Here is a 24,018-nt window from a genome sequence, read left to right as displayed (position 1 = left end):
AGGGATAATTACCTATTTTAAAGAAATTATAGTTTCCAAATATAATGTATATATTATTTTTTAAACTTTTAGAATTATGAAATACAATGAACAAATAGTGCATAAACATAAAATAGTGTCTTATTCAGCTGAATGAAGTGTAATAAAAAAAAACACCTGGGTTTTTTATGCCTAAGTCAAGAAACAGAATGTTGATACATCCCAGAAGCTCTTCTCTATCATAGACTGCTCCCTTTCCCCTAGTGACAACTACTTTTCCAAATTTTTTATAGCTTTATGGAGGTATAATTGTCTGCACATATTTAAAGTCTGCAATGTGATAAATTTTGCTTTATTTAGATGCTTGTAAATCAGTTATCATAATAGAGTCACTGAGCATATGTGTTAGCCCCTCAAATTTTCCTGTACCCCTTTACAATTCTTCTTTACATTTTCTATTGCACGCCCATCCCTAGGTATCCAATCTTTTTTTTTCTGTTCCTATATTTTAGTTTGAATTTTCCTATAATTTTCCAGAGATGGAATCATACAGTTGTATTCTTTGTCTTTCTGCTTTTCCTCTGCACATTTGTTTTGAGACTCAGCCATCTTGTGATGTTTATTAATAACTCATTGTTTTGTATTACTAATAGCCCATGATATATATAATGTTAAGATATAATAGTATGTAATTATATAATATAGAAATAATAATATAATTATTTATATTGTATATATTATTTTATAACAATATATTATAATAGAACATTATGTATAGAAAACAATTATTTTATCCACTTTCCTGTTGATGGACAAATACATTTTTGTCAGTCTGGTATCCTTTCACATACAGGAGCATCAACCTTCTGTGAACATTCCTGTACATGTTTTTATATGGGTACATGCTTTCCCTTAAAATACCAAGGAGTAGAATGGCTGGGTTATACTGTAGATTTATTTTTAAATGTTTAGATAACTGCCAAATGATTTTTCCAAAGTGGTTCTATCTGTTTACATTCCCACCAGCAGTACATGAGAGTTTCAATTATTCCACATCTTTGTCAAAACTACGTATGGTCTGTCTTTGAATTTTAGCAATTCTATTTAGTAGGAAGTGATATTCCATTGTGTTTTTAAAATTCATTTTCTAAATGACTAATAATGTTGAGCCAATTTTCATGTGTCTATTCCTCATCTGTGTATCTTCTTTGGTAAGGTGCTTGCTAAATTCTTTATTCTTAAAAAAAAATCCATTGTTTGCTTTTGCATTTTCAAGTTCTAAAAATTCTTTATATGCAAGTCTCTTATCAGATATATTATTTGCAAAAATCTTCTGCTAATCTATGGTCATGCTATCCCCTTCACAATGTCTTATGAAGAACAGAGATTTTTAATTTTGATAAAATATGATTTATCATTTTTTGTGGTTCATGCTTTCTGGGTTGAGTCTAAGGAATTTTTACACAGCCAATTTTAACAAGCCATTTTTCCCCTTAAGTATTCTTTAAGAAATGCTATAGCTTTACATTTTACATTTAGGTCCATGATCCACTTTCTGTTTATTTTTGTATATGGCACAAGCATGGCTCAAAGTTCCTTTTTTTTCCATATAGGTATCCAATTGTTCCAACAGTATTTATAGAGAATTTTAAATAGCCTTCGCTCAATAACTTCTAAAATAACTAGAGAGACAATTAGTAAACATATAGAGACTATGTAGATAATATACTTTAAATCAAAATAAAATAGTGTGGGTGACAGAGAATTGTGATTTTTAGCATTTTAGAAGTGAAAAAGAGATAGACTAGGAAATTTTATTCTTTGTTTCCTTTCCAACAGCTCTGGGCCCATTGGAAATCTGTCTTCCTCCCTAGTGTAATGCCTAGGAAATTATTCTGTCTCAATATCCTGAGTGCCCAATTGCCTATTATCAGTATGATGAAGGTTTTGGATTCTTGGAAACAGGCAAATGCAATATTTCACTATGTAATTAATTTCTGGTGGGAGTTTTCCACCAGATGTTGACAATGTTTCTATTATGCATTCAGAATATTTGGGATAAAAATGAAAATTTTCTCCCAATCAAGAAAAATTATATATATATATATATATATATAGAAAGAGAGAATTATGAATTTTATATATATAATAGATTTGTGTATATATATACATTATATATATATATATATATATATATATATATATATAATGATGAACATCATAGATTATGAGGACCAGTAGTTTAGCTGGGAACAAATACTGTATCAGGCAAAATTCAGATTCTAGGCTATTTATGATGATCCAAGATGCCAATGATGACATTAATAAATTACCTTTGGAAGAATATCATTAATAACTATTTTAAGCCTTTATGTGTCAAGAACTGTAATTTTTTTATGTTTCAAATGCTTCATCTAGAAAGCAGTGAGGTTAAAATTGAATATAATGTGCAAGGAAAGAGAAGTAGAAAATGTGGCTGTTATCTAACCCTGAAATTCTTTAACCACATTAGGCTAAATAGTTACTTTCCCCTCTTTGAAAATCACATGTTGTTATGTAACAGAAAAGTGTAGGTTTATATCCACTACTTTAGCTTTCCTGAGAGATAAAACTGAAGCCAGAATTGTCAAATACACACATAAACACACACACACACACACACACACACACTTAATAAAATAGGTTATAACACAGGCACATTGAAAAGGTAAATCTCTATCTCTTGTTCAACAAGTTCAAAAACTAGGATATAACTGCAAGACATTCACCTTGAAAACCCTGAGAATATAAAGTGTAATCCATGTTGGATGCCATCTCCTATCCAATTAATACTTGTTCCCTATCCTGTTACCATGAAAGCTTCATAACTAGTTCACAAGACGTACCCTTGGGACATCTGGACTTTAAAGGTGATGGTTAGCTCCTGTGAAATACAACCCACTATTTATGACCTCACTGATGTTACTGTGTAAATTAACTGGAATATAAATGGCTTGGATTTACCTAATCAAGAAACATCAAAGGGCTTTTCCAACTTTTGCCATTCACGATTGACTGTAATAAAAATCATACTCAAACAAATTCATTTCTTAAAAACATAAAAGGTGAGGGGCACCTGGGCTCAGTGATTGAGTGTCTGCCTTTGGCTCAGGTCATGATCCCGGGGTCCTAGGATGGAGTTCCACATTGGGCTCCCTGTGGGGAGCCTGCTTCTCCCTCTGTCTGTGTCTCCACCTCTCTCTTTGTGTCTCCCATGAATAAATAAATAAAATCTTAAAAAAGAAAAAAGAAAAACACAAAAGGTGAAACATTTCCTCTAACACTTAATATTGTATCTGTTATCTGCATTCAGTGGCTTGAACATCTCATGCTAAGGAATGATACTCCATAAGAAAATAGTTTTAGAAATAATAACATGTAGAGAAACTAAACTGTTCACTTCCAAACAGAATGTAAATGACTAAGAAGCAATTACGATCTCCTCAGCTTCAAAAAAACTGAAATAGAATATTAATAATGAAAAGAAGTAGAGCTAGGATAAGAGGTTCATTGTTTAATGAGATTGTACTCGCAGTGCTCTGAACAGGGTCCTCAGCATCTCTACTTCCAGATCCAAGCTCTCATTCCTGGCACTCACTCTAGATGCTGGGAGTATCTCCTGCTGACACAGCTGAGTCCCTCTCTAGGATTGTCCTTGGCTGAAGAGAATTTATGTCTCCTCCTTGGGGATGGTCTATGTTCAGTGATTTGTCTCTGCATCAGGTCTCACTCCTTTGCCTTGACTTGAGGCATCTTGAAAGGACCATTCCAGTTGCAGAACTTCCCTCTGGATTGGCTAAACCCCGTGATGCATCTGCTTCTCCTTCAGTCCTTCTCTCCTTGCTCCTTATAGGTGATGGGCTTAAGACCTCTCCCAAGGAAATCTTTTGTACATACATCTCCATGTAGGGGTCTGTTTTTGGTGGGGAGCCTGACTTACAGAGAGTCAGTTTCTCTCTCTGAGCAGAGAAAACAGCACTTTTCTCATGAATAAACTTGGCTCACTTTCCTTCCAGGATCACCAGGAGCATTTTTGTCACACAACATTAGTCTTAATTAGTACACAAAAATTCTATTTTCAATCATTTTCTACATCATACTTCCATTCAGCTTTTAGAATCATGAGGAATTTCATGAGCACAAGTGAAACCAGGAGACTCAGTAAATCACGTTGGTTAATAGTGGAAAGAGAAAGTAGAGAAATTAGAACTGGTGATTTCGGTGTTTGTGTAATTATAGAATTACTGTTTTGTTATTGGGCTACATTCAAAACACTTTCTCTTATTTTTCTTCTTACTAATCTTTCATGGATCTGAATTTTATATAAACTACAAATAATGTGGAGATGGTATCTATCAATTTTAAAAGGGCATACTTCCCTAATATAATTTTCTAGAGATTAGAAAAAGGTGTATATTGATGCTTTTGAGTTAGAGAAATCACTAAGAAAAAAAGAAGCAAATTTTAATTTTCCAAGTTTAATTTTGATCATTTCCATTAGCACCAACAATATATGTAGCAAAATTAAATCATCAAAGCAATCCTAGTATTTTTTTGCATAAAATCAGTAATATTTTAAACATTTCAAATCACCACCAGAGGAAAAAAAAAGTAAGTCATCCATTGGCACAAGCTCTATGCAAATGTTATATATACTCATGTTTTTAAATTGAACATATACTTATTTTAAATTAAAGCATCTGAGAATCATAGGGCCTGAAATATGAAATATACTGGTTAAATACAGTGGTATATTGGAGCTGACTTGCACTGGCTCATGAGAACCAATTGTGAGCATCTCTTTCCAACTTCGCCTTCAGTGATAGCACGTTTGTAGCTTAAAATGGACCATTGTGATAGTATTTACGTATAAGAAATCTGTAAAAAAATACACATTAGGGCTTTAATTATATTTTTTCTGGTTGTTAAACTCTTACCAGGACTCCACAATCTGTAGACCAGATGATGGGCTCCAAATTAAAATATCCAAAAATAAAAATGGAAAATACTTCAAATAATTTATAAGTATTAATTAAAGAAGAAAGTAGGAGATCAGGGGTTTTCCAATGAATTCTTATTTGATTTCTATATTCTGGGGAAAAGATCTGTAGAGTGCCTAATTACTACACTCTCTCTATTTTTTTTTAACACATGCGGCAAATCATCATTAAAATGTTATAATTAAGGGGCAGCCCCAGGGGCTCAGTGGTTTAGTGCCGCCTTCAGCCCAGGGCCTGATCCTGGGGACCCGAGATCGAGTCCCACGTCGGGCTCCCTGCATGGAGCCTGCTTCTCCCTCTGCCTATCTCTGCCTCTCTCTCTCTCTCTCTCTCTGTCTCTTATGAATAAATAAAATCTTTTTTAAAAATGTTATAATTAAGAACTTTTTTATTAATTCAATATTTCAAAGAGTATTTTTTCTCAGAAAAACACATGAGTTTTCTCTAAAGATGAGAAACAGAAGTGCAAGTTTTTGTGAAGATTCAACAGAAAAAAAGGAAGGATTTTACTTTCTGTCTTTACTTGTGATTAGCCAATCCTCCACCAGTTTATGCTTTATTGGAGGTAAGTTTGACAAGTAGTGTTCAGAGGAGATTATAGCAATGCTTATAATACATTTGACATATGTTATCACAAGGTAACATTAAAAATACCTCCTTCAGGAATGTCTAGCAAAACTCATTTCATTTATCCTAACATTTCTTTCAGCTCTTGACTATCAGATTAAAAATTACAATTTCGTTGTATGTTTATTTGGCATTAAAAGATCACAAAGCTTTGAAAAGATTTTTGAATTAGGTCTCTATTATGACAAAATGAAAATGATTGAACTAGCACTGGTCCTCGAATCAGGAAGAAGTAATAAGGGAAAAAACATTTATTTTTCTGCCCTTACAAAGAAGTTATAGTACCTAGCTAACAGATGATCAAAAGTAATTGAGCATCAAAAGGATATCTGAAAATAAAAAGGATCTGACATGTTTTATAGGAACCTGAATTCTAATTTTCTTTCCTTTTCCTCTTTCTCTTTCTTTCTTTCTTTCTTTCTTTCTTTCTTTCTTTCTTTCTTCGTCTGAATTGCCTCTGTTTTCTCTGGATACCTTTAATTTGTTTGTTTGGTGTCTTCAGATTGGAAATTCTTATTCAAAATTCTGGTGATCCTCTGGTATAACTCTAGAAAAACCTTTGGAATTCCATAACATACATATAATGTACAAGATGTATATTAGTTAATGGGTTTGCATGTGGGGTGATCAGACTGCAGCTGGCCATTTAGTTAGAAGTCCCTCTGGCAAGTAAATCACACCTCTTAGGTTTTAAAGCAAACAATTCTTTAATCTTCTTGAGATGGGGTTCTACTCCTAGTTGCTAAAATTCCAGGTGGAGGATATGGGAAGGAGTTTGAGAGACTGTATTGGTTTTTGATGCTGCATAGCAAGTTACCATAAACCCAGGGGCTTAAAACACATTTATGATCTCTAAGTTTCTGTAAGTCAGGTGCTGGCATGACTCATCTGGGTCTTCTACTCCAGGTTCTCTTTTGACAGACTGAAATCCAAGGCTGTGGTCTTATCAGAGGCTCCAGTGAGATAGATCTACTCCCAGGATCCCTCACATTGTTGGGAGATTTCTTTTCCTTGTTGTTTCAGAACTGAGGCTCCCATTTCTTTCAACTACTTTGTGTATACTCAGCACTCCACTTTACCTCACCTCTGGGTAGTAGCCATAGTCTGGAGTCTAACTCTTATGAGATTTTTAGGGCCAGTCAAACTCTTAGGTTGCAAATTCTTCCTATCTGCCAAGTCTTTTCCTTTCCTGAATCTGCAGTTTTCTTAAAGTCTGTTGAAATTTCTGAATTGTATTTGAGTTCTCTCTATTTTTTTTGTTTTTGTAGAGTTTCTCCTTCTTTTATTTTTTTTTCTTTTTTTTCTCCTTCTTTTAATGTTAATTTTATTGTTATTTTAATGAGGCTGGGGAGGAGAAGAAATCTGCCATATTTAACTTGCTGTTTCTCCTTAAGATTTTGGATTTTTCCTTTCCTTTTTTTTAAAAAAAAAAAATCTGTTTATTCATGAAAGACACAGAGAGAGAGGCAGAGACATAGGCACAGAGGGAAGCAGGCTCCCCACAGGGAACCCCATCCAGGCCCTGTGATCAGGGCCTGAGCCAAAGGCAGATGCTCAACCACTGAGCCATCCAGGTGCCCTGGATTTTGCTTTTCCCAATGCTATGCCTGCTCTCTCATATCCACAGTATCTCATGGGAGGATAAAACCAGAGCAGTGTCTCTGTTTTCCCAAATCACATGAAGCATCTTTTCAGAGTTCTTGCATCAGAAAATATAGAAGGAAAATAAAATAGAAAGATTAGCTAATGACAACAGTTAGATACAGGAACTCTTAGGTCCTGGAATAGTCATGGTCAGAGCAGGTATCCCCAGAAAAGATCTGATGGGGAGCCCCAAAGCCTGGAGTGCCCATGGGCCTCAGAGAAACCCACTTTTTAGCCAGAGAAGTAGCCTTGCCTTCTGGCATCCCTTAGGCCACTCATTAATTAGTACACAAGAGGAAGTACCTTGGCATATTTCACAAAGATAGGCTACACAGTCTTTGCAAGTGCAGTACATGCGACAGCAGCAATGTGTGGAACTGTAGCCATCGCAGTTCATTCTGTGTCACCCAGTAGGAGAGGAAGGTCAGGATTGCATTTTCATTGTGTCCATGTGTCTCTCCTTCAAATCACTAAGGACCAAATGCATTACCTCCTAGTGACACATTTTCGCCCCTCAATAAGGCATTAGAATTTGATAAAGGGAATGCAAAATCAAACAAGAGCAAAGAAGAATGCTGTGCAGACTTAGATCTGTTAAGTATAACCAATTTAAAATACTAGAAAATCTGCATCAGGTGTCGGAACGCCCTCCCCCTCCCAAATCAAACCCAGGTCCTAATATTAACTTCTATAACTAAAATCCTGTTGAAGTGGTTATTCCACAGTGAAAAAGTAAGCTACCCCTGAATTTATTCACATTTCCATTCTTTGGGATGGAGATACTGCTTACAGGTTTGTTATGTGAGTATTTCCTAGTTGCTAGCCTTAAGAATTTCCTAATATACAGGGACGCATTCTCATTTTTTGTCTTGAGTTAATTCTAATAGATGCGGCATATGGAAAGTATGCATGTAACGGTGGGAGTGTATGTGTTTCAAGGAAAGTTTTTGAAAATTATCCTAAAAATTTTAATTTTAAAATTAAAATAATTTAATTATTAATTGCTGAATATGCCCGACAACAAGTATGGATGTTTTGGGGGAGGACAAATGAAAGACCTCAAGAACATAATTTGACCAAATTGTTGCTACTGTGATTCAGTTCTCTCCCCTAAACACTAAATATTCCTGACTGTCTCACATAGCTTGGTGACACGGAGCTAAAAAGAACACTATTCTTCTTTTGTAATTAACATGGAGTGGTAGGGACCATACATTATTCTCTTATCACCCAGTGAGTAAATGATACTGGGCCCTTCCAGTGGACCCTGTTTATCCACCTGCAGCAGAAGCTCAAACTGAAATAAGCAATTTGGGCCTCACATTCTCTTCTCTGTTAACTTGACAATGTCCTGTTTTGTATTTGCTGCAAGCCACACCCCGAGACTTCAGAATGCACTTAAAAATAAAAAATAAAACACTTGCCACATCCTTATTCAGCAATTTAGAAATCCTCTAATTATTAATATCATTTTTTCCTATAGAGGGATATTGGCTTCATACAGTGAGCACTAATCTTTGTTTTAGAAAAAAATGCAAGTCTTAGCATTTCTTTAATCTATGTCTTTTAAGGGTAAGCTGTTGAAACTTAGAAAGGAGAGAGAAAAAAAAAAAGGACTGTATCCAGCGATTATTTGGAAAAAAAAAGAATGACCTCAAAAATTTGAACTTAGATGCATGAAAGGAAATACATCATATATATTTTTTTCCTATGGGTGATGACAGGGCTTAAGATGCAAAATGCTATGCTTGCCTGGAAAAGCTACCTATTTAAAAAAAAAAATTAGAGTTTAAATGATCTCCTGGGTACTACTATGTTACTCAGGACTGTCGACACAGAGAAATGAGGCATTCCAGTTACTGAAATGTTGAGAAATGGCCCAAACACTGCCAAGTGCATGTCCCCTACCGTGAGCCATTTCTACTTTCCCTGGACACTAGCCCAATTATGGAGTGATAGTCATTCCAATGCCAAATATGGAGACTCAGGATGCCAGGCCAGAAATGTCCCTTGATGTTTTCCCCTGTACTCATTCAAGAGAATGAACATATAATTGTTAACTGTGATAAGATAATACTTCGCTCACTCTTGTAAAAGTGTCTAAAAAAGTCTTCAGATTTTCCAGCAACATTTGGATAGTGATATGTAGTATATGGTGTGTGCCAAACTCAAAGTTACAAAGCCTTATTCTTGGCAACAACTACAAACAATTTCCATTTTACTATGAAAACTAAAAGAACACACAAAGTTACAGTCTTCTTCTCTGGGGTATTTCCAACGTGTTATCCTAGAGTAAGTATGTTCTTCTTTTGAATCATTTTTCCACCAGAATCACAAGTAATGTAAAAGGACAATTAAAATGATTATTCTAGAACATAAAACCCTCACAAAAGAATATTAAAATGTTACTTATTTTCTTTTGGCTGATTATAAAAAATCATTTAGAATGGTACATTTAGAAAGTAAAGTAAAAATATGATAAAATGTCACCCGTAGTTCCTATATCCAGAATATCAAGTAATGTCATTGTTTTTGTGCATGTATTTCCGGGTAGATATGTATGCACATGTATTTTGTGTCTATGCTTTTGCATGTTTATTTTATCATGATTTGTGATCGTACTGTGTAAGTTACTATTTAAGTTTTCCCTTATCATGAACATTTTTAAGGTATCTGAAATCATGAGTGCAGATAAATTTTACAAAATGCTTTGGTCAGAAAATATTTATGTGTCATCATAAGCAATGGCTACCAGAAGCAATATAATTGTAGAGTGACATATCTGGAATGGTTTTTAAAAGTCTTTAAATCTTAAAACAATCTATCCATAAAGGAATATTGGATTTACTCTATAGAAGTTTGGACCTTCATTTACCTGCTTTTGTAAGAGAAATGCCATAGGCTCGGACTATCATAATTTTTTTTCTTATGTGGATGCTGTAATCTGGTTTCCATTTTGACTTATTTTTCCTCTTTGAAAGAAGTGGCAACCTGGTTTTCTTGAGTATTCCATTGAGTCACTTCATGTATTTTTTTGGTACAATTTATGTTCCCTGTTTAGAACTGTGTTACACAGGATAAATATTTTGAATAAAAATATACTATGTACATCAGTTTATATATTCCTATTGATTTTATTTTTGAAATGAATTTTAAGTTCACTTATGAATCAGGTGTCACTTCAGGTATTAAATTCCTTTGTCCAAAGTGTGGCCACCGCCTTGGCTATGCTAGGAATGTAATCCTCTCTGGACTAGATAGTTTCTATTTGTTCCTCCAGATTCACTCTGCCCTTCCTTTTTTCCTGTGCTCTGTCTTAGGAAGCTGGTCTTTTGGGGTTCAGACACTGGGAAGTTTGTGTCGAAGTCAGGCGGTGGGAGAAAAGTGAGGCCAGATGCCTCATCCACAGGCTCCCTCACTGTGGGGGTCCCTCACTCTCTCTCTCCTCTACTTGTGACATCTTATCTGCTTTGTCCAAATCCCTGTCTTCTGGTCTGCCCAGAAGCTGGCTCTGTTCTTCTGTGTTTTATTTGGTAGAGAGGAGTAGACTTAGAGTCACAAGATTTAGGGGAAAAAAAAAAAAAAGCAAGAGAACATGGCCTATTTATACTAAAACATTTATAACATTTATTTGTTATTTACTTGAAATATAAATTTAATGGAGCACCTTATATTTTATCTGCTGATCCTAGGAGTGATATAATCATTTTGCTGCCCTCTCATGCCGTTTATCTTTGTGCTTTCCTTACCAGACCCCCACATGGGTCCTTTGTCAACCAGATGTTCTCAGGTTTTCCTTGTTTGATTATTCCATTTGTTTCCTATTAGGAACCTCACTGACACACTGTCTCATCAACTTTTCCATCATCAAGCTAAGTTTAAGATAAACCAATTTTAGGTGTCTTTACTTGGTGTATCTTGATTTGTACCTGTGTTAAAAGGAAAGGATGTCTGTCCCATCTCAATGTAAAAACAAATAGTCATGAGCTCTTTTAGGTTATAGAATGCAATACATTATGTCAAAAATGACAGAGAAAATAGCATCTATAGTGACCCTATGTCAGAAATCCCAACTATGCCAGGTTAGATCTGGAGTATATATGACCCAACTTAATTATTCATACAGTTCTCTTTCCATCCAGGTTAGATCTAATGTATTACAGGATCAGCCCAAACATCATGGTGAAAAGCTAAGGAAAGTATACATTGTGTTCTTGGCATATTCACTATATAACTGTGTGTCCTTCAGAAAGGTAGCTAGCTTCCAGGGGCACCTGGGTGGCTCAGTTGGTTGAGCCTCCAACTCTTGATTTCAAATCAGGTCATGGTCTTGGGGTCATGAGACTGAGCTCAGCATTTGGCTCCACATTCAGTTGGGAGTCTGCTTGAGATTCAATCTCTCCCTCTCCCTCTGCTCCTCCCTCCACTTTCTCTCTAATATAAATAAACAAATCTTTAAAAAAAAAAAAAAAAAGCAAGGTAGCTAGTTTCCAGAGTTCATAATTTACCTATGAGTAATGTAATTATAATAGTGTGAATGCCTTAGATATTCTTTTTTTTTTTTCAAAGTAAAGGATATTTTTACTATCAAAATCTTTGGGTTCTGTTTCCTCATCTTTAAAACAAAGAGAAGGAAATGATTTGGTATGGGCAGAGCACACAGAGGATGTTCTAGTTGTTCGTAGCCATTGCACACATAAAATAATGTGTTACTTGATTACCAAATCTGAGTGTGAGATGCTACTTTGACTAGATTTAGGAGTAAAATAGCCATATGATTTATTATCCAAAGCAGGCAATTAAAAAAAAAACCCACCCTGCTTTATTATTATACAATTTACTTATACTCAAGTGCACCCATTTTAAGTGTATCCAATGAGTTTTGACAAATACACACACTTATGCAATCACCATCCCTATCAAGATATAGAATATCTCCATCATTCCAAATGGTTCCCTTATGTCTCTTTGCACAGTTTCTACCCACAATTAGCCCAGGGCAATTCTAGGCTATTTTCTGTCATTGTTGATTAGCTTTGCAAAGGACTTGTGAAATACAGTTTATTTTATAAATAGTCCCAGATGGACCTCTAGTCAAGAAAGAATTTCAGTTACAATAAGAAGTCACTCTGGAAATTAAATCATAAATGTAAAGAGGAACATCAAATTCCTTTTTTGTCCTTCCCAACTTCAGAGATTAGCCATTGCAGAAAATTGCCATTTTATGAATAAGGGACAAAAATGTACATTTTTACTTTTTTTTGTTACTTTTTAACATTTTTTTACATATTACATTTTTATATTTTTGCTATTGTCATACTTGTAGCTTCATTTAATAATTAATGGTGACCCAATGCATTATTCTAATACTCTACAGAGAACATATGCTCTTTGTTTCTTCTCAGTAAGTTGGATTTTGAAATTTGATTTAGTAATTTTAATTATTATATTAGGCAATGGTAGGAAGGCATGTTTTGCTTCTGGCTTGTTTAAGTCGAGAGAATTTATTTTATCTTCAGCCTATACATTCCTCAGCCTACAGACACACACACACACACACACACACACACACATATACACAATTCCCTAAAATAGGAAGCAAACCCTTCATCAGTGAAAAAAAGTTTGTTAGTTTATAGTGCAGGAAAAGGGAAAATAGAAATCCTATTTACATTTTGATTAGAGAATTGTTTTTTGGGGTAGGGGTGGCCCGTTCTTTGTAATTCAGCATGTTTACCAGCAGGCCTGACCTCTACCCACTAGATGTCAGTAGTAAACCCCCTCCAGCCAGGCTAATCAAAACTCTCCAGACCTTGCCAAACGTACCCTGAGGGGCAAAATCACCCTTTGGAGAATCACTTTTGGGAGTATTGGGATGTATAACATTTTTTACTCTCCTATTAAGATAGCAATCAACTAGAAGTTGACCTATAAGATTCTCCTGCGGCTTAAATCATTGTTTGGCATTAATATTGCTACATATTAATGTTATGCATTGACATTTTTGCCCACTAACATTACGCCCATAAAAACGACGTCAATATGTACTGTGGGATGATAGGTAAAGCAGGAATCATGGCATTTATTATTTTTTTAAATTAATTAATTTTTTTTAATTAGGGCAGGATGCAATGGACAGATTTACAATTAATTAGGAAAAACTTCCAAGGGTGGAAGATTTCTTTCTTTTTTTTTTTTTTTTTTGAAGCAATAACATGCAATAAAACTATCATAGGTTACATTAAATTTTAATTTGTATATGAATTAGCTAGTTTGCCTGAAACATCGAAATCATTAATCCACTGTTGTTCTTCCTCAGTAGAGGAGCAGTGAGAGCGGATTTCCCCAATTGGCTCGCTTTGTACAAAGGTAACAGATCCAAGATCTGCAGTGCAAAGAATTTGGAGAAACAAACAAGTGAGCAAGCCATCAAAATGTGAGAAGTAGGAAAAGCCCTCATTTGGATCACGAAAGCATGTATCAGCCGTTTATATTTAGTAAATTGTTCAGAACACAGCTCGTGGCTTCCTATCAGTACGAATTAGAGATAACCTTTCACTATAATAAAAAAAAAAAACAATTAGATTGTTGCACTCGCTGAAGTGCACACATGTGACTAAGATGAGTTCCCAGGTTAATTCCTCTAATTCATCTCTCTTTCTCCATGGACTCTCAGAATCCAGATTATTTAACCCTGAGAGGAAGTATGTCAAGACGGTTCTCACCCTTGTGCTTGAGAACTAACGTATTCTGAGATCCCACAGAGGACAGTTTCCTTGTGATTTACCAAGTGAATGAGCAGCGTGGCTGAGAAAAGTACTTTACCCTTCTACTTGGATGGCCACACGTCTTGGCCCTCAGCTCTTTGCAATTTATTTAGAATTTACTTATAACCTGTGTTCCTGCAATAGTGGCCATCTCTACATACATGGAGAGGAGAGGTATCCACAGCATGGATTTACCAGAGCAGCTTTTTAAATGAGTTCCCAATTTAAGTCTCCATCATCTTCCTAACCTGCCATTTGTGAATGAGTTAAATTTCCTAACTTTATTTTTCTTTAAAATAGTATTCTGATAGTATTCTATTTATAAAAATAATTTTAAGAGCATTTCAAACTTCCACCTCCAGCCACACACACACACACACACACACACACACACACACACACACACTTCAGAATTCAGTTCAATAGCCTGTTTTCCTTGCTCAATGCTTTTTCTTATTTATACTACTTTTCAGTATTAAATTCATAAAGTATAGAAGGTATGCCTTAATAGATCTATTAATTATTCACTCTTTTATGAGCAATTAAGAGCATTGGTTTTGCTCTTAAAAGTATGTACCCCTACATATAATGCATTTATATCAAATATCCTGAGACAGATTTTCCACAGATTACAAACTCATTTTGCATATCTCAATTTATAAACTTTGTTAAAAGATACCTTTCTCTTAAAATATGGAATTTTTATAGTAATTTTCATTTTTTGCTACTACTGTTGACACTGGGGTCTCCCAGCTTATAGTTAGGTGCAGAATGCCTCTAGATAAACATCTAGCTTTAATAAGCCCAGGTGGGGAAAAATGGTTATTTCAAATTATCTTAATCGCATCTTCCTTGAGCAGACTTACAAAGGGACTTCTGTTGCAGCCTAAAAAGCCAGTTAAGAATGTGTGTGAGAGAGAGTGTGTGTGTTTGTGTGTGTGCGTATGTGTGTGTATGGGGAAGGTCAGAGGTTGGGCAACAAGGAGAAATTTGTGTCAGGTTATGAGTATGTAAATTCAACACATTTTCAATAGTTTTTTAGAGAGTTGTCCCCATAAAGGATATTCTGGGAGATTTGGTGTGCTGTGCATTCAATACATTGTAGCGTCTTACTCTCAGGAGCTATGTAGATTCACACAATTGAAAAAGAATACTTCTAAAATCAAGGGTATTCAAGTAGTTGGAAGACCCTAGTTGTTGAAAGGAGCATACCAGTGTAACTGTGAACTCTCCACTGGAGGGGAATAAACTTTTCATTACTAAGTAATTCCAAAGATGAATATTCCCTCTTCTTTTTGACATGCTTTTCTTTCTTTCATTCTTTCTTTCTTTCTTTCTTTCTTTCTTTCTTTCTTTCTTCTTTCTTTCTTTCTTTCTTTCTTTCTTTTCTTTTCTTTCTTTTCTTTTCTTTTCTCTTTTTTCTGTTTTCTTTTAGTATCAGTTTGGGACTTTTGATGCTTTAACCTTACAAAACTCCTTGAGTCTCCAAGCCCAGTGGGTTCCTCTTTCCATGTCATGCAGCAGTTATTTTTGTTTTTTCTTTTGGTGATGCCACATATTCACTTTAGGCTCTCATAGTTCCCTTCAGTGCTCCATCAACAGTCCCCATCTCCTTTCCTTCAGTCTCTTCCTTATCAAATTAACTAAATCTGCAACAAGCTAAGTCTTTTGAATGTGACACTTTAATTCTGGTTTTAAAACTCAGTTTCTTAAAAAAAAAAAAAAAAAAACTCAGTTTCTTTCATTTCCTCAAGGGTAAACCCTTAAATTCTTAGCATGCTATTCAGACCTTCTACTGTCCAACAATCCATCTTCCCTTTTAGTCTTTTGTTTTGTTTTGTTTTTCATCTTTCTTTTTAATCTTGTCTGCTCTTTGCTGCTAGCTAGTCAATCCAACAATCCCTGCATTATCTTACTTCCTTTCCTTTCTTCATACTTACCTCTCTTGCCTAAAATGCATTTGCTCCCATTTCAAACAATTCTTCTAGGCCCAGAGAAAAAGTCCCCTCTTCTATGCAGTTGTCTCAGTTCATTCATGATGAATGTAACCTCTCTCTCCTGTGAAACTACATGAGCCATTGTCCTCACCAATGGAACATACCTTGTCTTGTGGCACTGTATACATATATCTTCAATTATTATTTAACTAACCTATGTGGATAGCTTGTTTGCCCAATATGATGTCATGCTTTATTTTTTAGCTTAATTGTCCATTTATTTATTTTTTATTTATATTCAAGAAATGATAATGGATTATGAAGAAAAGAAGGATCTAATTAAAGGAGAGAAAAAGAAAATTAATCCTACAGATTTCATGTATGTTCAGTAGAATTAGGAGCTATTTAAGACCTAATCAAAAGAAGACTGGCTCTGTAAGACAAACATAAGTGTTTTTCAAAGCTTACTTGGGTGATGGCAAAGGACAGAAGATATTGTTATTGTAATATCTGTACTTTGAGGAATCATTCTATTAGTTTACCAAATTAGATAAATGAGAGATGAATTAGAAATTATAATAGACTAAAAATATCTACCAAAGAGGAACCATTCATTAATAAATGTTTATTTCTCCTTGTACCACTAAATGCCAAGCATGAATCCTATTATGATAAATCAAGTATGGGAAGAAGTAGCTGTTGCCTTGAACTTTGAGAAAAGTTTTGTTGAGGTCTTATGTGAGCCTTGAAGGATCACAGAGATTACAAATCATGGAGAAAGGGAGTCAGGAAGTTTTGGAAAGTGGCAGGCAAGAAGGGGAGAATAAAGCAACACAGAACTTCACAGGATTCTAAGAAAACTGCTCTAAGAAGATATTAAACTAGAATTTAGTACTTGGCTTATGTCATAACCTGTTCATGATAAGAGGAAATCTTTTTAAAATTAAATCTTCTAAGGATAGGCCTTGCAGATGTGGAAAAATGTTAACAAGATGATATTTTAAATTTCCTCTTGGTTAAACTTGCCTACTTGTAGCCAGTATTAAAGGAAGAGGAAAGAAAGAAAGAAGAAAGAAAGAAAGAAAGAAAGAAAGAAAGAAAGAAAGAAAGAAAGAAAGATCTCTTTCTCTCTAGATCTAGCCCATTGTTCTCTCTTCCAACAAGTGGTGACCCAGAAGTATAAAAAGCTACCCCCTAGTGTAACATGTTTTGCATCATTTTGGTACATATATAAAATGAAAAAGGAAGTCTGTGGCCTAGTGACTAATGTTTATACCAATATGGATTTTATGATACCACATGCATTAATGTTAAAATGACAATAGAACTCTACCCATATAAAGATTTCTACCCCAGTCTCCTGAAATAGACAGAAATTTGTCCCAATTCAATGGACTTTGTTATTAAGACATTACATTTTTGAATTAGATGTTTATATTAATAACTGGGAAATTGAATTCAAAATAAATCACTTTTGAAATAGAAAAACATTTTAACAAGGACCTATATTAGTTTCCACTACATAATGTCATCTACAAACAGTGGAAAATAGGTTGCGGGACTTGAATTTAAATTAACTCTTTTTATATGCAAGTAACTAGTCAAGAGAGACCAATGCCATACAGGCCAGGAGTTAAAACAAGGGAAATTATTCTTCTGGAAAATTTAACACCTGGGAAATAGATCCTATTAAATAAAAGACATTTTATAGGAGAAATAAAAGCCTAACCAACGTTGTGATGATTCCAGTTGGAGAAAGGATAATATGTTGTCTTTCTACACATTCTGAGAGCAAGAAATTTCAGAGAATATTGGTTGAGAGGGAAAAAACTCGGAACTTTTCACACTAAGTAGACACAAACCAGATTAATATTAAAATATTTCCCCAAAGCAGTTTGTGATTTGATATGCCAATTAAACTGTGGCTTTTTCAAGATACCCTACTCACATATATTGTTAAAAAATTTTACCCTTAAATGAGTAAAAAAGATTCAAGAAATATTCAATAATCACTATCTGCAATGTGTCATTAAAAACTGTAGTATGTTCTTTAGAATTTCTATTTCTCAGAATTGTCATCACATTGTTACATTTCATTTTCATTTCTAAAATTAGGTATAGTTAGGTTAAAGTAGTTATTATATTCTATAGTTACCTGTATGAGACAGGAATTTGGGGGTATAACCATTCAAATCAATTTTTGTTCATTTAAGTATCAGAAAAGAAGCTTATTAATAGTGAGCAATGTCTCTAGAAATCAGGGTTAGAAAGTAGGCAACAAGTGGAATGAAGAAATGGAGACTTTAAGGAACCCAGGATGAGATGTTTGTAATCTCTCTGGACATATCCGTCATACCTTTTCATGGAATGGCATTATTTGCCAATAGTGAATTCAGGTGAAATGATTGTGTTAACCTCGGAAATTTTCTCTCTCTCAAGCTGATGAGAACCACTTAGCCATTCTGTCCAGCTTTTAGGGGAGAGGATCTTATTGGTCCCATTCCTTTCAAGTGCTTACCCTTGTTCAATCAACTATGTTCAATTTTGGCTGCCGGAGACACATTCCATTGGGTGTTGTGGCCAAGAGAAAAAAGTCGTTTTGAGCTAAGCAAACATCACCTCTGGGTATCAAGCTGAAAAAAAAAAATAGTAAGATTCAAGCATTTGCATGATTAAGATCCCCATAGTCAGTGGTAGAGTTAATTTTAATCTAATTAACCTTTCTCACATAACTTCAGCTGCAAGATCTCTATCGATGAAAGAAATATTCAAGATTGTACCTGACTTAGGATCAGTTATCATTCCTATTTTCTTTTGTCCAAAGGGTTGATATTTTAATACTGTAAGTGTTGACTTATTATGTGAGGTGTTTTAGTGGCTTTTTCCCCCCCTCCTTGTCTTACTCCTTTTTGTGTATGTGTATATGCTCTGTGGTTGTGGAACAGGGACATGGTAGTACTGGCAGAGATTTATCACTGAAATTATATTTACCATGGCATTACTAACAGATGATCAGGTAGGGGTGTTATTACCACTATGTAATTCAATTTCCTTTGAATTTTAATATGAATCTGGACTTTGTATCCTCAAAATGGTATTTCAAAACATGTTTGTATAGCTCACTACTTATAAAAAAAGAAAACTCTTTGGCAGCACAATTTACGTTTCCAAATCCTAAAGATGTGATCCTGAAGCTCCCTCCTGAAGACAAGATTTTCAGAAGGATTTTAGAGTATTTAGTAAATCCTCTCTGCTTTCTCAAATGAAGCATGATTCCATATTTCTTATAGCAATTCTGCTTCTATGTAAAGTGCAGTTCTAAGAATGAAAACATAGGAACCGGGATTAAGTACAGTTTTTAAATCTCCAGATCATGAAAGATAATTGTGAAAGATTATTCTGTCCATTAGCAAATACTTCTGAAATGACACAGCAGACAGGAGATAATTCATTTGGAAAGTCATTCATTTATCCTTTCCCCTTAGGTCACAAGGTGTTTAAATAATTTTGTAGAGGAAGTAGGAAACAGCTGTGGTAAAATTGTGGATTTTATGTCTTTCACTCTTGGGTGTGTAGCTGCCAAAATTAAACCATTAATAAGATGGAGACTAGATGAGGTTGAAATGTACAAACCTGAGCCCCTTCTTTGGGTGAGGCCTATAATGTGCTGCTTTTCTATTCCATTGTTCCCACAGAACACTGAAGGTACATGAGTTAAGGAATTTTTTTTTTTTTTTTTAGCTTAACTCTTTGCTGGAGTCACAATGGAGCTAAGCAAATAGAAGAATTCTGAACAGGGTCTGGCCAGTAGTTTATGTTCCCCATGCCTCTTCTCACCACCAGATGTAAATTGAACACTTGAAGATATTTTCAAAGCTTTTAGGTAGATGGGATATAATAATTTAGTGCACTGAAAGAAGAGATTGTTCTAAATAAAGAAATAAATCTTAAGGTACTCTAGGGCTTAAGAACAGGACTAAAGAGATCCTATTCTGGAATGTTCTCAAATCATATTCTTAAATGTCCCGATCTAGAAATTGATATAAATATAGATATAATATAGATTCACAAATATAAGATGAATTAGTGGGGAAGTTCATGGTACAATAAACTGATTATTAATGTGAGGCCATAACCAAATGAGGTCCCAATCTCAAAAGAGATTAGTCTAGCTGCCTGGAAACTTTAAATCGTATCTCTGAAAATAACATCCAACACCTAATGGAACAAATATACCAGAGAACCTTAGGTATAATCAGGCAGACAGCAAATAGCAGCATTTATTTTATAAATTATTTAAAGACATCATAGATAAAATTCAGACCAATGTAAGAGGATTGCAGAGTCATAGCATTTTATCAGCAATAGGAAACTTCGGGATTAAATAATCTCATTACTGAATAGAAGGGAAGCAAAATTCAGAGAAGTTGATTTACTTAACCAAGATCATACAATGAGGGAAGGACAGAGAAAACTTTGTGTTCCATTTCCACTTCAATTCCAGTGTTGTTTCTACAAAGCCAGGTTGATCTTTGATGTCTGATACTCTCTCCTATGAGAGAGGTAATAATTCAAGGGGAAAATAAATCATGTCTCTTACTATTAAGAGTTAATAGTCATGGAGAAAAGCAGATTCATTTTTCAAAATTACGGTATAGGTTTGTCAAACTCACAATGTATTTAGGCATACACATAAAATGAAATGTATATAAGCAAGATGCAGGAAAATGGATATATTCTCTAAATGAGACTATAACCTTTGTTATTACAAAGGTTTTTTCTTTGCTTCACTTCCTAGTCATGACCAGTACTTAGAATTGAAATACTAGTCTAGTAACTAGTTGTGGTTGAGTGAATTTGTTCAGAGAAGAAACACTGAGAGTGCTGTAATGATATTAATGCTATATGTAATGATATTATAACTGACCAAGAGAAAGATTGGGGGGAAAAAAAGGGAAGTTCCACTAGAATCAGTTGGTTTGGAATTTATCCCACAAAAACTAACATGCATTTTATCCCCTTCATTCCTTCTTCCTTGTAACACTTAGAAAATACTGCAAAAAATATATATACAATGGTTATCTAAAGCAAGACACTGGGAATATAGCCTAAGAAAACTACCAAAAGTACATTTGCAAACATAAATCAACATAAGGCTTGTAAAAACACAAGAATAGGGCTGCATTCTTGGGCATCAAACCAGAGGGGTGTTGGTTGCTTCAGAAACCATTTCTCCATTGTGTCTCTTGAATTACCAATAATTCTAGCTATGTACTCTTTAAACATCAATAACCAAATACACGATCTAATGCAGTTTTTAAACACCAAACATAAAATCAGGCAGTTACACATAGCATATGCTTATGGAAAGCAAAGAGAAGGGGTATAATAAAGAAAACGAGCATTCATTAAGTACACATTATAGCCAAGGCATTTTGTCTTTACAAAAACCCAGCTAAGATTCCTGTTTTACAGAGGAGGCTCAAAGAGTTTGAGTGTTTTTTTCCAGAGTACATATAGTAGGAAGTTATAATTCCAAGATTCAAAGCAAGGTTCATTTGAGTTGAAAGGGCAAGATCTTTTTGCTGAAGTGTTGTGAAGTGATACATTTTCTGGATCACTGATCTCTCTCTCTCTCTTTTTCTCTCTGTCTCTCTCTCATCCTCTGTGTGTGTCTCTTTTTGCACAGGCTTGGAATGGTAAAGGGATATGTTGAAAAGGAGTTATATACTCTAGATAAATTTATAGTTAATAAAATCTCCTTCCCAGCATAATGGGATTAGGAAGCCAACTATCTTCTAACCGAAAGGAACCATAAAACTGGGCAAAACTGTCAAACACAATCATTTCAGATTGCTAAAAATCTAGAAATCACCCAACATCGAACATCAGTGTAAACAGCATCTATTCATGAATACTATGAAACTTTGGGTAAGAACAGCATGAGCCTATGGTGTTCTTGCCTAGGATGGATCCCATGACCTCACTGGCTCTGCCCATGATAATTCAGCCAGGGAGAGGCAGGCTGTCACTGTCACTGCTAGTAAGATTACACAGAATTTAGAACACTATTATTAAAGTGTTGTGATGATTAATTTCATGGGTCAGCTTGAGTGGGTCACAGGATGTCCAGATATTTGGTTAAATATTATTTCTGGGTGTGTCTGTGAGAATGTTTCAGGCAGATATTAGTATCTGGACCCATAGAGTAAGTACAGCAGATTGTCCTCCCCAGGACTCAAGGACAATGCCGAAGGATAAATGTGTTTAAAGCACTTGGATTTAGAGAAACTGGTCGTTTTCTTTTAAGAGCTATATTGACAGAGAAGCCAACATTCTCCTGTACTGCTACCTTCTATGAGCATATTTTGAAAGTGATTTCCCCCTCTTTTTAAATAGGATTTATTATTATTATTATTTTTTTGGTGCAGCTTTAGGTTCAGAGCAGAATTAAATGAAAAGTATCATGAATTCCTACATAATGTGCCACAGCATCCTTTACTATCTACAACCCACCCCACTACCCAGAATAGAACCTATATTCCTATATCTTTATCAGTCGAAGTCCATAGTTTATATTAAGGTTCACTCTTGGTATGGTACATTTTATGGGTTTTACTTTTTAGCAAATGTAAATGTCACATATCCACCATTATAGCATCATACAGAATAGCTTCACTGTCCTAAAAATCCTCTGTGCTTATTCTCATCATCCCTCCAATCCTCAGCCTTCCCCTGTAACCACTGATCTTTTTACTGTCTCCCTAGTTTTGCCTCCTCCAGGATGTCATAGTTGGAGTCGTACAGTATGTAGCCTCCATATTCCATACAAATGACTGATTGTCTTCTTTTACTGAGAAATGTGGACTTAAGATTCCTCTGTGTCTTTTAATGGCTCCATAGCTCTTCTGTTTTGTTTTGCTGTTGTTTTTAAATGCCAAATAATATTCCATTGTTCGGATAGATCAAAGTTTATTTATTCATTCACCTCCTGAAGGACATCGTGGTTGCTTCCACGTTTTGGCAATTAAGAATAAATCTGCTATAAACAAACCATCTGTGTGCAGTTTTTGTGTGGATGTAAGTTTTCAACTCCTTTGGATAAACACCAAGCCACATGATTGCTGGATTATTTGCTATGAAGATGTTTAATTTTGTAAAAGACCATCTTCCAAAGTGGCTCACCTGCTGCTCTATAGCCTCACAGGTGCTTAGTGTTGTTAGTGTTTTGGATTCTGGCCATTCTAATAGGTGTGTGTATCTCACAGTTTGTTTTTTTTTTTAAGATTTTATTTATTCATGATACACACAGAGAGAGAGAAAGGCAGAGATGCAGGCAGAGGAAGAAGCAGGCTCCATGCAGGGAGCCTGATGTGGGACTTGATTCCGGGTCTCCAGGATCACGCCCTGGGCTGAAGGTGGTGCTAAACCGCTGAGCCACCCAGGGATCCCTCACAGTTGTTTTGATTTATCTTTCCCTAATGACATATGATATGGAGGATCTTTTCATATGCATATTTTCCATGTGTATAACTTCTTTACTGAGGTGGCCATTCAGATCTTTTGCCCTTTCTTTGAGTTATTTTATTTTTGTTTTAAGAATTACTTTTATATTTCGGAGTGAATGCTTTTGACATAACTCTCAAGGATGTGGTTTGGGGCATAAGGAAATGCAGAAGGGTCACTGATAATGATTTTGGTGAGGGGTCTCCCCACAAATACCAATACACGAGACATTAATTCCTTCCAGGGAGAAGAGTACCACTGCCATGCTAATGACATTGGCTTTTCCAAATGAAATATTATTGGAATAGGAGAAGTTGAGAAATAATCATTACTTAGGTTTAAACACACATGAAGCATGAAAAATGAATTCTAAAAGCTGCCAAAGTCTGCCACTTTTCTATTTTTTTAGCAGAGAATATGTTCAATTATAGAATTATACTGTTCTCAATCATAGTTATATATAACTAATAGATGATCATAGATAAGTAGGTAGAGTATTATAGGAAATGCATTCCTTCC

The 24,018-nt window shown here is 35.0% G+C and overlaps 1 long non-coding RNA gene across 1 annotated transcript in view; it reads left to right on the top strand.

Moving 5' to 3' along the window:
* Positions 1–9,498: 9,498 nt before the first annotated feature.
* Positions 9,499–24,018, top strand: part of LOC140606903 (uncharacterized) — a 129,521-nt gene continuing 115,001 nt past the window's right edge. The window contains exon 1 of the long non-coding RNA XR_012009110.1: positions 9,499–9,581. This is a non-coding gene — a long non-coding RNA (uncharacterized lncRNA). The remainder of the gene's footprint in view (positions 9,582–24,018) is intronic.

The sequence above is a fragment of the Canis lupus genome, chromosome 16 (assembly GCF_048164855.1).
Source record: "Canis lupus baileyi chromosome 16, mCanLup2.hap1, whole genome shotgun sequence".
Taxonomy (NCBI): Eukaryota; Metazoa; Chordata; class Mammalia; order Carnivora; family Canidae; genus Canis; species Canis lupus.
This window is presented reverse-complemented; position numbering and strand designations above follow the sequence as displayed.